This window comes from Mustelus asterias, chromosome 18, assembly GCF_964213995.1.
Source record: "Mustelus asterias chromosome 18, sMusAst1.hap1.1, whole genome shotgun sequence".
NCBI lineage: Eukaryota > Metazoa > Chordata > Chondrichthyes > Carcharhiniformes > Triakidae > Mustelus > Mustelus asterias.
Genome location: NC_135818.1, coordinates 12,636,546 through 12,648,869, shown reverse-complemented (window position 1 = coordinate 12,648,869; position 12,324 = coordinate 12,636,546). Strand labels below are relative to the sequence as shown.

Sequence of the window (12,324 nt, the reverse complement as noted above, 5' to 3'; positions counted from 1 at the left end):
AGGTTGGTTAAGAAGGTTACGGCTCATGGGATACAAGGAGAAGTGGCTAGATGGGTGGAGAACTGGCTTGGCCATAGGAGACAGAGGGTAGTGGTCGAAGGGTCTTTTTCCGGCTGGAGGTCTGTGACCAGTGGTGTTCCGCAGGGCTCTGTACTGGGGCCTCTGCTATTTGTGATATATATAAATGATTTGGAAGAAGGTGTAACTGGTGTAATCAGCAAGTTTGCGGATGACACGAAGATGGCTGGACTTGCGGATAGCGAAGAGCATTGTCGGGCAATACAGCAGGATATAGATAGGCTGGAAAATTGGGCGGAGAGGTGGCAGATGGAGTTTAATCCGGATAAATGCGAAGTGATGCATTTTGGAAGAAATAATGTAGGGAGGAGTTATACAATAAATGGCAGAGTCATCAGGAGTATAGAAACACAGAGGGACCTAGGTGTGCAAGTCCACAAATCCTTGAAGGTGGCAACACAGGTGGAGAAGGTGGTGAAGAAGGCATATGGTATGCTTGCCTTTATAGGACGGGGTATAGAGTATAAAAGCTGGAGTCTGATGATGCAGCTGTATAGAACGCTGGTTAGGCCACATTTGGAGTACTGCGTCCAGTTCTGGTCGCCGCACTACCAGAAGGACGTGGAGGCGTTAGAGAGAGTGCAGAGAAGGTATACCAGGATGTTGCCTGGTATGGAGGGTCTTAGCTATGAGGAGAGATTGGGTAAACTGGGGTTGTTCTCCCTGGAAAGACGGAGAATGAGGGGAGATCTAATAGAGGTGTACAAGATTATGAAGGGGATAGATAGGGTGAACAGTGGGAAGCTTTTTCCCAGGTCGGAGGTGACGATCACGAGGGGTCACGGGCTCAAGCTGAGAGGGGCGAAGTATAACTCAGATATCAGAGGGACGTTTTTTACACAGAGGGTGGTGGGGGCCTGGAATGCGCTGCCAAGTAGGGTGGTGGAGGCAGGCACGCTGACATCGTTTAAGACTTACCTGGATAGTCACATGAGCAGCCTGGGAATGGAGGGATACAAACGATTGGTCTAGTTGGACCAAGGAGCGGCACAGGCTTGGAGGGCCGAAGGGCCTGTTTCCTGTGCTGTACTGTTCTTTGTTCTTTGTTCTTTGGTTAGCACTGCTGCCTCACAGCACCCGGGACCCGGGTTCGATTCCCAGCTTGGGTCACTGTGCGCGTGGAGTTTGCATATTCTCCCCATGTATGTGTAGGTTTCCTCTCACAGCCCAAAGATGTGCGGTTTAGGTGGATTGGCCATGCTAAATTGTCCTTTAGTGTCAGGGAGACTAGCTAAGGTAAGTGCATGGGGTTAGGGCCTGTGTGGGATTGTGCAGACTCAATGGACTGAATGGCCTCCTTCTGCACTGTCAGGATTCAATGAAAACACAGGGTAAATTGAGAAGTATTGGTGAGGTGATATCAAGTGTAGATGCTCAAAATCTGAAGATTGTAGGAGGCTATGGCTGGAATTTTCTGATCTCGTTCGCCTTGTCACTGCAGCCAGCGTGAATGGAGAATTTGGTGCTCAGCCAAACTCCATTCACTGAAGCAGGACTGGAGAATCTTAGCCATAGGCAAGGGTGGAGAATTCCAGCCGATATCTCCGCCTTTAAGACAATTCCTAAAATCTACCGCTTTAATCAACTTGCGGCCACCACTCCTGATTTCGTATTCTCAGTCTCGGTATCAATGTTTCTCCTGTGAAGTGCCTCGGACATTATAATCCACTACACTCAATTTACAACACTATATACATGCTCATTGTTTAATTTTAAGTATTTATGTTTATTTATTAGTGTCGCAAGTAGGCTTCCATTAACACTGCAATGAAGTTATTGTGAAAATCCCCTAGTCAGGGGGAGGCGATGGCCTAGTGGTATTATCACTAGACTATTAATCCAGAAACTCAGCAAATGTTCTGGGGACCAGGGTTCAAATCCCGCCACGGCAGATGGTGAAATTTGAATTCAATATTAAAAAAATCTGGAATTAAGAATCTACTGAAGATCGTGAAACCATTGTGGATTGTCAGAAAAACCCACCTCGTTCACTAATGTCCTTCATGGAAGGAAATCCGCCGTCCTTACCTGGTCTGGCTTACATGGGATTCCAGAGCCACAGCAATGTGGTTGACTCTCAACTGCCCTTGGGCAACCAGGGAAGGGCAATAAATGCTGGCCAGCCAGTGATGCCCATGTCCTATGAATGTTTGAAAAAAAACACTCCGGCGCCTGTTTGGGTACACTGAGGGAGAATTTAGCATGGCCATTGCACCTAATCAGCCCGTCTTTCGGACTGTGGGAGGAAACCGGAGCACCCGGAGGAAACCCATGCAGACATGGGGAGAACGTGCAAACTCCACACAGACAGTGACCCAAACCGGGAATCGAACCCAGTTCCCTGGCGCTGTGAGGCAGCAGTGCTAACCACTGTGCCACCGTGCCACCCATGGGACCAATGAAAAAGAGGTAGGAGTTGCCACAATTTTGGAGACAATGGGAAATGAGTAATTAGTAATGTGATGAGTCTCGAATTCAAGAATGAGAGAATATATGATTTGTCATCTTCAGAGCTTCGGAGGAATGGGAACAATGCTCAGAGGAAGGTATTGATAAAACAGAGAAAAATGTGGAAGATTGAAGGTGGAACTGGTTGCAAGAGGGTCATCGAGCAGACAGGAATTGTGGGCGGCACGTTGGCCCAGTGGTTAGCACTGCCGGCTCACAGCGTCAGGGACCCAGGTTCAATTCCGGCCTCGGGTCACTGTCTGTGTAGAGTTTGCACATTCTCCCCTTGTCTGCGCGGGTTTCTTCCAGGTGTTCTGGTTTCCTCCCACAGTCCAAAGATGTGCGGGTTAGGTTGATTGGCCAGGCTAAATTGCCCCTTAGTGTCAGGGGAACTAGCTAGGGTAAGTGCTTGGGGTTATGGGGATAGAGTGTGATTGTGGTCAATGGGCCAAATAGCCTCCTTCTGTACTGTAGGGATTCTATGATTCTATGAACAGTAGACCGATGTAGTTTTCAAATATACGGGAGCAATATTTGGATCATTTTGATCTGGAGATTCCACTCTGTCCTGTTCCTAGTTTTCTGTGGCGTACATCAAAAAGTAATCTGAAAAATCAGTCAATAAAGGGTCCAGAGATGTTGCCACAACCACAAAAATAACCTGTATTTATACAACACCTTGAGTGCAATAAACAGACCAAAGCTGTTCACAGGAACATTTTTAAAGCAACATTTGACACCAAATCTCATAAAGAGATAATAGGGAGGGAATTCCATCCATGCTATTTTACACTCCACTCCCGCCTCAGAACTCGCCATGACGGGGGAGTGTAAAATTCGGGCCAATATCACTTCCGTACATGTGGGATGCCACAGTTGTAGTTGCATTTTTATCATTTCTATGCTGTTGTTTAACAAAACTGGCTGTTGATACAGTTAATCATGTCCTCATCACTGCCCCTTTCCCCCGACCCCCACACAAAGTCAGCAGAGTGAATAATTAAACTTTATTTATTAGTCACAAGTAAGGCTTACATTAACACTACAATGAAGTTACTGTGAAAATCCCCTAGTTGCCACATTCCGGTGCTTGTTTGGGTCAATGCACCTAACCAGCACGTCTTTCAGAATGTGGGAGGAAACCAGAACACCCGGAGAAAACCCACGCAGACACGTGGAGAATGTGCAAACTCCACACAGACAGTGACCCAAGCCAGGAATTGAACCTGGGTCCCTGGCGCTGTAAGACAGCAGTGCTAACCACTGTGCTGCACTCATAGAGTAGAATCATAGAAGAATTGTAGAATCATAGTGTAATGATTCAATCAGGCCATTGGGGTTGGCTGATTGGAATATGAACTCCCCGATTAAGGAATCAAATGATGGGCCAATCAGGGAGTCTTTTCCCCGTATTTAACTGGGAGTGTCAGTTCCTCTGGCACTCCCGAAGATAGACTGCTGACTGCGAGCACTCTCTGTATTGCAGTTGGAATTGTAATTAAAGAGGTTTTGGTGAAGGGACCTCTGCCTTTGAAGGCTTATTACACATAGAATCCCTATAGTGCAGAAGGAAGCCATTTGGCCCATTGGGTCTGCACCGACTCTCTGACAGAGTACCTTACCCAGGCCCAACCCCTATTACCTTAGCCCCACATATTTATCCTGCTAATTTCACTAACCTACACATTTTGTGACACTAAGGGGCAATTTAGCATGGCCAGTCCACCTAACCCACACACCTTTGGAGTGTGGGAGGAAACCAGAGCACCCGGAGGAAACCCACACAGACACGGGGAGAACGTGCAAAATCCACGCAGTCACCGAAGGCCAGAATCGAAACCGGGTCCCTGACACTGTGAGGCAGCAGTGCTAGACACTGTGCCACCCTATGAATGCCCCATCTACGTTAAGAGAGTAAGGTGAATAACAACTTAAAACAAGTCACTGACAAAATGGCAAAAAAGAAATCCAAACATTGTCACAGCACTCCCTTGTGTAAACAAATACTTGTTTATGTCCCAGTGTGGGAAAGCAGAAAGCTCCCAGGCCTCCCAGATCCTGCCTTCAGCCACTTGTAACAGGTCCACAGAGAACATGTCACGAATGGGAAGCCTGCAAACCTGGCCGTAGCTGACACCCGGCTGCCACTCTGAGCAAGCGCTGCAGTGCTGGCGGTAGAAGTCTGGCTTACAAGATGAAAGCCCTGCAGGTGCTAATGTATTCAATATCACAGGAAAAACACAAGATGTGCGTCCCTTCTGTTGGCTAAATTTCTCCCAAGCAAATGAAAATCCCGTCTCTATCTGCAGGAAACATCGAAACACAGAAGATAGGAGCAGGAGGAGGCCATTCGGCCCTTCGAGGCTGCTCCGCCCTTCATCACGATCATGGCTGATCATCCAACTCAATAGCCTAATCCTGCTTTCTCCCCATAACCTTTGATCCCATTTGCCCCAAGTGCTATATCCAGCCGCCTCTTGAATACATTCAATGTTTTGGCATCAACTACTTCCTGTGGTAATGAATTCCACAGGCTCACCACTCTTTGGGTGAAGAAATGTCTCCTCATCTCCGTCCTGAATGGTCTACCCTGAATCCTCAGACTGTGACCCCTGGTTTTGGACTCCCCCACCATCGGGAACATCCTCCCTGCATCTACCCTGTCTAGTCCTGTTAGAATTTTATAAGTCTCTATGAGATCCCTCCTCATTCGTCTGAACTCGAGCGAAATCAGGACAGGCTGCAATTTTCACTGCCTTGGCTCAATTACATCCTTGTTACACCACTTCTATCAGCTTCTTTTTACAAACAAAGCAATTCCTTGACAGTCTATGACTGACCAGTCATCTATTTGAATTGTAGCACAGTTACGCACAATGGCTGAATAGTTTCTGGACTGTGGTGAATTTGTATACATCTGTAATACGGAAAAGCTTTTGGGGGTGACTATGTAAATGTTAGTTCTGCTTCCCAATGAAGAGGCAGCACTAGCACACCGACAGCTGCATAAAATGTTACAGAGACGGAGATAGGGTAGCACGATGGCACAGTGATTAGTACCGCTGCCTCACAGTACCTCTTTAACCTCTTTAGCCTATGCTTAACCCTTTCTCCACTCACATTGTCTGTATCTTTAAGACTTGATTACCTGTAAAGACTCGCATTCCAACCATTAACTTGTAAATTGAGTTTGTGTCTGTATATGCCCTGTTTGTGAACACAAGTCCTCACTCACCTGAAGAAGGAGCCTGAGACTCCGAAAGCTTGTCTTAAACGTTCCCAGTGTGTCCACCTCCACCACCAAAGAACAAAGAACAATACAGCACAGGAACAGGTCCTTCGGCCCTCCAAGCCCGCGTCGTTCCCTGGTCCAAACTAGACCATTCTTTTGTATCCCTCCATAAATTGTGCTACCAAATAAATCTGTTGGGCTTTAACCTGGTGTTGTGAGACTTCTCACTGTGCTTCACAGTGCCAAGGACCTGGGTTCTATTCCCGGCTTGGGTCACTGTCTGTGTGGAGTTTGCACATTCTCCCTGTGTCTACGTGGGTTTCCTCTGGCTGCTCCGGTTTCCATCTACAGTCCGAAAGATGTGTGGGTTCGGTGGATTGGCCATGCTAAATTGCCCCTTAGTGTTAAAAGGGACTAGCTAGGGTAAATGCATGGGGTTAGGGCCTGGGTGGGATTGTGGTCGGTGCAGACTCGATGGGCTGAATGGCCTCCTTCTGCACTGTAGGGATTCTGTGATTCTAAAAAAAATTTCTGCAATGTACTACATGTATGTGTGGCACGGTGGCACAGTAGTTAGCACTGCTGCCTTACAGCACCAGGGACCTAGGTTCAATTCCGACCTCGGGTCACGTCTGTGTGGAGTTTGCACGTTCTCCCCATGTCTGTGTGGGTTTCTTCCGGTGCTCCGGTCCCTCCCACAGTCCAAAGACGTGGAGGTTAGTGGATTGGCCATGCTAAATTGACCCTTAGTGTCGAGGGGACTAGCAAGGTAAATACCTGGGGTAGTGGGGATAGGGCCTGAGTGGGATTGTTGTCGATGCAGGCACAATGGGCTGAATGGCCTCCTTCTGCACTGTAGGGATTCTATAATTCTATGATACACAGAGGAAGGCCATTCGCTCAGCATGACTGTGCTGACCTCATTGCTATATTCAGGTTCCGACTCCCACCCAAGCTTTACAGATGTAAGTCAGACGTGACAAAGACCTATGATGAAGGGGAGAGGCCAGAGGCAATCGTGATCGGGGGAGATCGGAAGCTGGCACACAAGAACCGAGGTTTTCTTGTGTGACCCAGAGAATCACACCTGTTCCTTGATCCACAGAGGGCTGTTAAAACATTTTAAAACTAACTCTACCCCTTCTGGCCCCTGACCCAGGCTCCAGCATGTTTGACCTGAATGGGAATCACCCTTGATCCCCTGTTCAGGCCCTGGGTTGAAATATCAGTTGGAGCCTCAATAGCAACTAAGGAGATCAACCTGGGTAATTGGTTGGAACCCCGCCAGCTCAGAATGGATGTCCTGCTTGCCTATAACTTCAAATTACAGATGGTCAGATTGGAGTGGCTAATTCCCCGCTCCATTTTAACTGCTGCCCTCTTGCCACTGGCCATTAGGAGAAAACAACAATTCCACTTCATGAGTATTCCATTGACTCTGTCTACACTTCCTGCTACTTCGAAAAAGCAGCCAGCATAATCAAAACCCCGGACATTCTCTCTTCCACCTTCCTCTGTCACGAAAAAGATACAAAAGTCTGAGATCATGTACCAACCGACTCAAGAACAGATTCTCCCCTGCTGCCATCAGACTTTTAAATGGACCTACCTCGCATTAAGTTGATCTTTCTTGACACCCTAGCTATGACTGTAACACTACATTCTGTACTCTCTCCTTTCCTTCTCTATGAATGGTATGCTTTGTTTGTATAGTGCGCAAGAAACAATACTTTTCACTGTATACTAATACATGTGACACTAGTACATCAAATCGAAAGAGAGTGCTGATTGTTTGGCAAGTGGAGTCTGATTGGCAGGGGTATTGCTATGGAGAATGCACCAGTTTATGGTGACTGACAGATAACTGCCAGACATTGTTTGAAATTTAAAGCAGGTAACTTGACCCTGATTGGTCAAGACAGTGTCAACGAATGGCTGACATTTATTTTGTTCAGCTGAAACAGACACAATATGTATACATGTTCTTTCTGTCTGCAAAGAACAGGGCCCTGTGTATTAACATATGTAGCTCCTAATGTACGCAAATGTACCACAGTGCAAGCCCAACTGACAATCTTAAATTGGTTGTCAGTGTAATTTTTAGCACACTGTGGATTATTTAACAAATGTTGTCCAATTGCGCAATCACATCTAATGTTGGACGCTGCGTTTGGGGTTTTGGAAGCACAGGCTGGTTGGGTGCAGTCTGTATCTTGCCCATTGTGAACAGTGGAAAGGACATGCTGTTTGATACGATCTGTTAGTCTTTGGCACATACGGCCTACATACCCAGCATCACACTGGCACTGAAATTCAAAGACCACATTACTCACTTGTGTGATGGGCAAAATGTCTATTTGGCTTAAGGCAGCATCTTGTTGGAGATGAATACCTCTGGTGTTGCTACTGCGTAGTAGCAGCATGAAACAGTTAGCTTCACCCATAGCTCAAATTCTTCAGATACCTTACTCTTCCCACGTACCCTGAGATAGACTGGGCACTTTTTGGGGCTGAAAGGGATGGCCTTAAATTCGGCCCGTTCATGATTTAGCACGATATGCAGCACAAAATGATTTGATTTGATTTATTATTGTCACATGTATTGGAATACGAAGAAAAGTATTATTTCTTGTGAGCCGCACAGACAAGATGTACAATTCATAACGTACATTTTTGATTTGATTTGATTTATTATTGTCACATGTATTAGTATGCAATGAAAAGTATTGTTTCTTGCGCTATATAGACAAAACATACCGTTCATAGAGAAGGAAAGGAGAGAGTGCAGAATGTAGTGTTACAGTCATAGCTAGGGTGTAGAGAAAGATAAACTTAGTGCGAGGTAGGTCCGTTCAAAAGTCTGATGGCAGCAGGGAAGAAGCTGTTCTTGAGTCGGTTGGTACGTGATCTCAGACTTTTGTATCTTTTTTCTGATGGAAGAATGTGGAAGAGAGAATGTCTGGGGGTGTGCGGGGTCCTTGATTATGCTGGCTGCTTTTGATCTGACGAAGGAGCAGGGCTCCGACAGCAAATGGCATTTGCTACCAAATAAACCTGTTGGACTTTAACCTGGTGTTGTTCAAACTCTTACTGTGTTTACCCCAGTCCAACGCCGGCATCTCCACATCATGCTTTTGATCTGATCAGGGAAGGCATTGTCAAGCAGGAAGTGATCTGATCAGGGTATCCACTAGCTCGCAGGATGCCTTTGATGTGGCCTCTTTCAGCATCAAGCTTGCTTGCTGAGCACATTGCTCTGGACCTATTTACAGATTTGCCTATAAGACTAATCATATAGCTTTGTGGAACTGTCAGAATCATAATGTAGATATTGAACAGTGAAGGTGGATGAAATAACTCCTCCAACGCCAATGGCCCTCACCAGATTTAGATACATTTACATGGTGAGCTACACTCGGACAGGTTTCTTCTCATACAGAGTATAAACCCAGAATGCCAGTAACCCTGACACTCCACATTATGTACACATGCAGGGCTCCCTGACTGGACAAGCCATTACAACGTTAATAGAAACATAGAAACTTAGAAACTAGAAGGAGGAGTAGGCCATTCGGCCCTTCGAGCCTGCTCCAGCATTCATTATGATCATGGTCGATCATCAAATTCAAGATCCTGATCCCCCCCTTCCCCCCATATCCCTCGATCCCTTTAACCCCAAGAGCTATATCTAATTTCCTCTTGAAATCTCACAATGTTTTGGCCTCAACTACTTTCTGTGGTAGTGAATTCCACACATTCACCACCCTCTGGGTGAAGAAATTTCTCCTCACCTCAGTCCTAAAAGGTTTGCCCCTTATCCTCAAACTATGACTCCTAGTTTTGGATTCCACCACCATCGGGAACATTCTTTCTGAATCTACCCTGTCTAATCCTGTTAGAATTTTATAAGTTTCTATGAGATCCCCTCTCACTCTTCTAAATGCCAATGAACATAATCCTAACTGTTTTAGTCTCTCCTCATATGACAGACATGCCATCCCAGGAATCAGCCTGGTAAACCGTCGTTGTGTTCCCTCTATGGCAAGGACATCTTTCTTCAGATAAGAACACCAAAACTGCACACAATACTTCAGGTGTGGCCTCATCAACACCCTATACAATTGCCATAAAATCTGGGAGCTCGTATTCTAAGCGGTCGACATCGTGGGCCTGCTTAAAATCAGTACAGTAGACTTGTGGTAGATGTATGTTTGGGAACCTCCAGCAGATTTCTCAACTGGTATATCAAGGAAAGGGAGAAATAAATCTGGAAAATTCCTTCCCTATTTCAGCTAAAGAAAATCATAATATATAGGCTGAATGGGAAGTAGCTCTGCTTCCATGTTTGTTGTTGTCAACTCTTTAGCATAACTGTTCTTTTGCATTCACTGCATGGTGGACATGTAGTGATCACTGCTTGAGCACCTTGGAAGGTGTTACTACATTAAAGGCGCTATCTAAATGCAATTTGTTTTTGTTGCTGCTGTCAAGCCAGCAGGATTGAAATGCTACAAAATTAATACACTGGAACAAAAGAACTGTACCAACAGGAGACTGCTCATTACTGAAGTAGCCTCGGGGTAACAGTCTTCAGTTGACCTTTAGAGCTAATCGTCTGAGAGACAGAGAGCGATCAGTTCCAATGATGCTTTCCATCAATTCTGTGGCAATGGGTTCAAATTGTATTTGTGCTCCGGCATACACTATAACCTATTAGGAATAACACTGTTCACGGCGAGAGATGGAATAGAGTCATAGAGTCAAAGGGCATGGAAACAGGCCCTTTGGCACAACTTGTCCATGTCACCCTTTTTTTTAAAACTCCTAAACTAATCCCAATTGCCCATATTTGGCCCATATCCCTCTATACCCATCTTATCCATGTGACTATCTAAATGCTTTTTAAAAGACAAAATTGTACCCGCCTCTGCTAATACGTCTGGCAGCTTGTTCCAGACACTCACCACCCTCTGTGTGAAAAAATTGCCCCTCTGGACACTTTTGTGTCTTTCCCCTCTCACCTTAAACCTAAGCCCTCTAGTTTTAGACTCCCCTATCTTTGGGAAAAGATATTGACTATCTAGATGATCTGTGCCCCTCATTATTTTAATGAGTGCCCCAAAATGTCTCAGTGGTGAATGCTCCGTTTGTGATTTATTGTGGGACAGCATCGGATAGAATCATAAAATCCTTACAGTGCAGAAGGAGGCCATTTGGCCCATCGAGTTTGCACCAACAACAATCCAACCAGACCCACACCTAGCCCCGTAACTCCATGCATTCACCCGGCTAGTTCCCCTGACACTAAGGGGACAATTTAGTATGGCCAATCCACCTAACCCGCACATCTTTGGACGGTGGGAGCAAACTGGAGCACCCGGAAGAAACCCACGCAGGCACGGGGAGGACGTGCAAACTCCACAAGGCAGTCACCCGAGATCGGAATTGAACCAGGATCCCTCATGCTGTGACGCAGCAGTGCCAACCACTGTGCCACCACTAAGGTCACCAATCTGAAATGTTAACTCCGCAGAAAGGGGGAGGGAGGAAGAAAGCAGCAAAACCTGGAAAACAAGAATACTGATCTGAAATGTTTCTTCCCATTCCCTTGTCACCTCTGGGTGCTCTGGTTTTCTCCCACAGTCCAAAGGATGTGCTGGTTAGGTGCATTAGCTATGCTAAATTCTCCCTCAGTGTACCCGAACAGGCGCATTCACTGCATGGTGGACATGTAGTGATCACTGCTTGAGCACCTTGGAAGGTGTTACTACATTAAAGGCGACTCGGGGATTTTCACAGTAACTTCATTGCAATGTTAATGTAAGCCTACTTGTGACACTAATTGCTGGTCTTGAAAAGGGTCCAGAGGAGATTCACTAGAATGATCCCTGGAATAAAGAGCTTGTCGTCTGAGGAGCGGTTGAGGGCTCTGGGTCTGTACTCATTGGAGTTTAGAAGCATGGAGGGGATCTTATTGAAACTTACAGTGTACTGCGACGCCTGGATAGAGTGGATGTGGAGAGGATGTTTCCGCTAGTAAGGAAAACTAGAACCAGAGGGCACAACCTCAGGCTAAAGGGACGATCCTTTAAAACAGAGATGAGGGGGAATTTCTTCAGCCAGAGAATGGTGAAACTGTGGAACTCTTTGCTGCAGAAGCCTGTGGAGGCCGGGTCATTGAGTGTCTTTAAGACAGCGATTTTTGATTAATAAGGGGATTGGGGTTATGGGGAAAAGGCAGGAGAACGGGGATGAGAAAAATGTCAGCCATGATTGAATGGCGAAGGAGAATCGATGGGCCGAGTGGCCTAATTCTGCTCCTATGTCTTATAGTCTAACAAATAAACTTAAACATGCACCCTGGTTTGCTGACTGTTTCTAGTGTTTTCTGCTTTTATTAATCAACTATAATCTGATCCACTGTGTAGAGTGGGGTTTATTTTAAATTCCAGGTTGAAGTTAGCACCAAAGGCTAGTGCTCCAACCCTTGTCTGCCCAGCCTGCCCTCAGCTCCCCATCTGGACTACATCTCCCAGAAGCCTTGGGGGTATGCCTGCGTCATCGAG

General features: G+C 46.1%; 1 long non-coding RNA gene across 1 annotated transcript in view; it reads left to right on the top strand.

The window, feature by feature from the left end:
• The window catches only part of LOC144506965 (uncharacterized), a 521,793-nt gene that overhangs the window by 318,338 nt on the left and 191,131 nt on the right, over nucleotides 1-12,324 (top strand). The window lies entirely within an intron of this gene.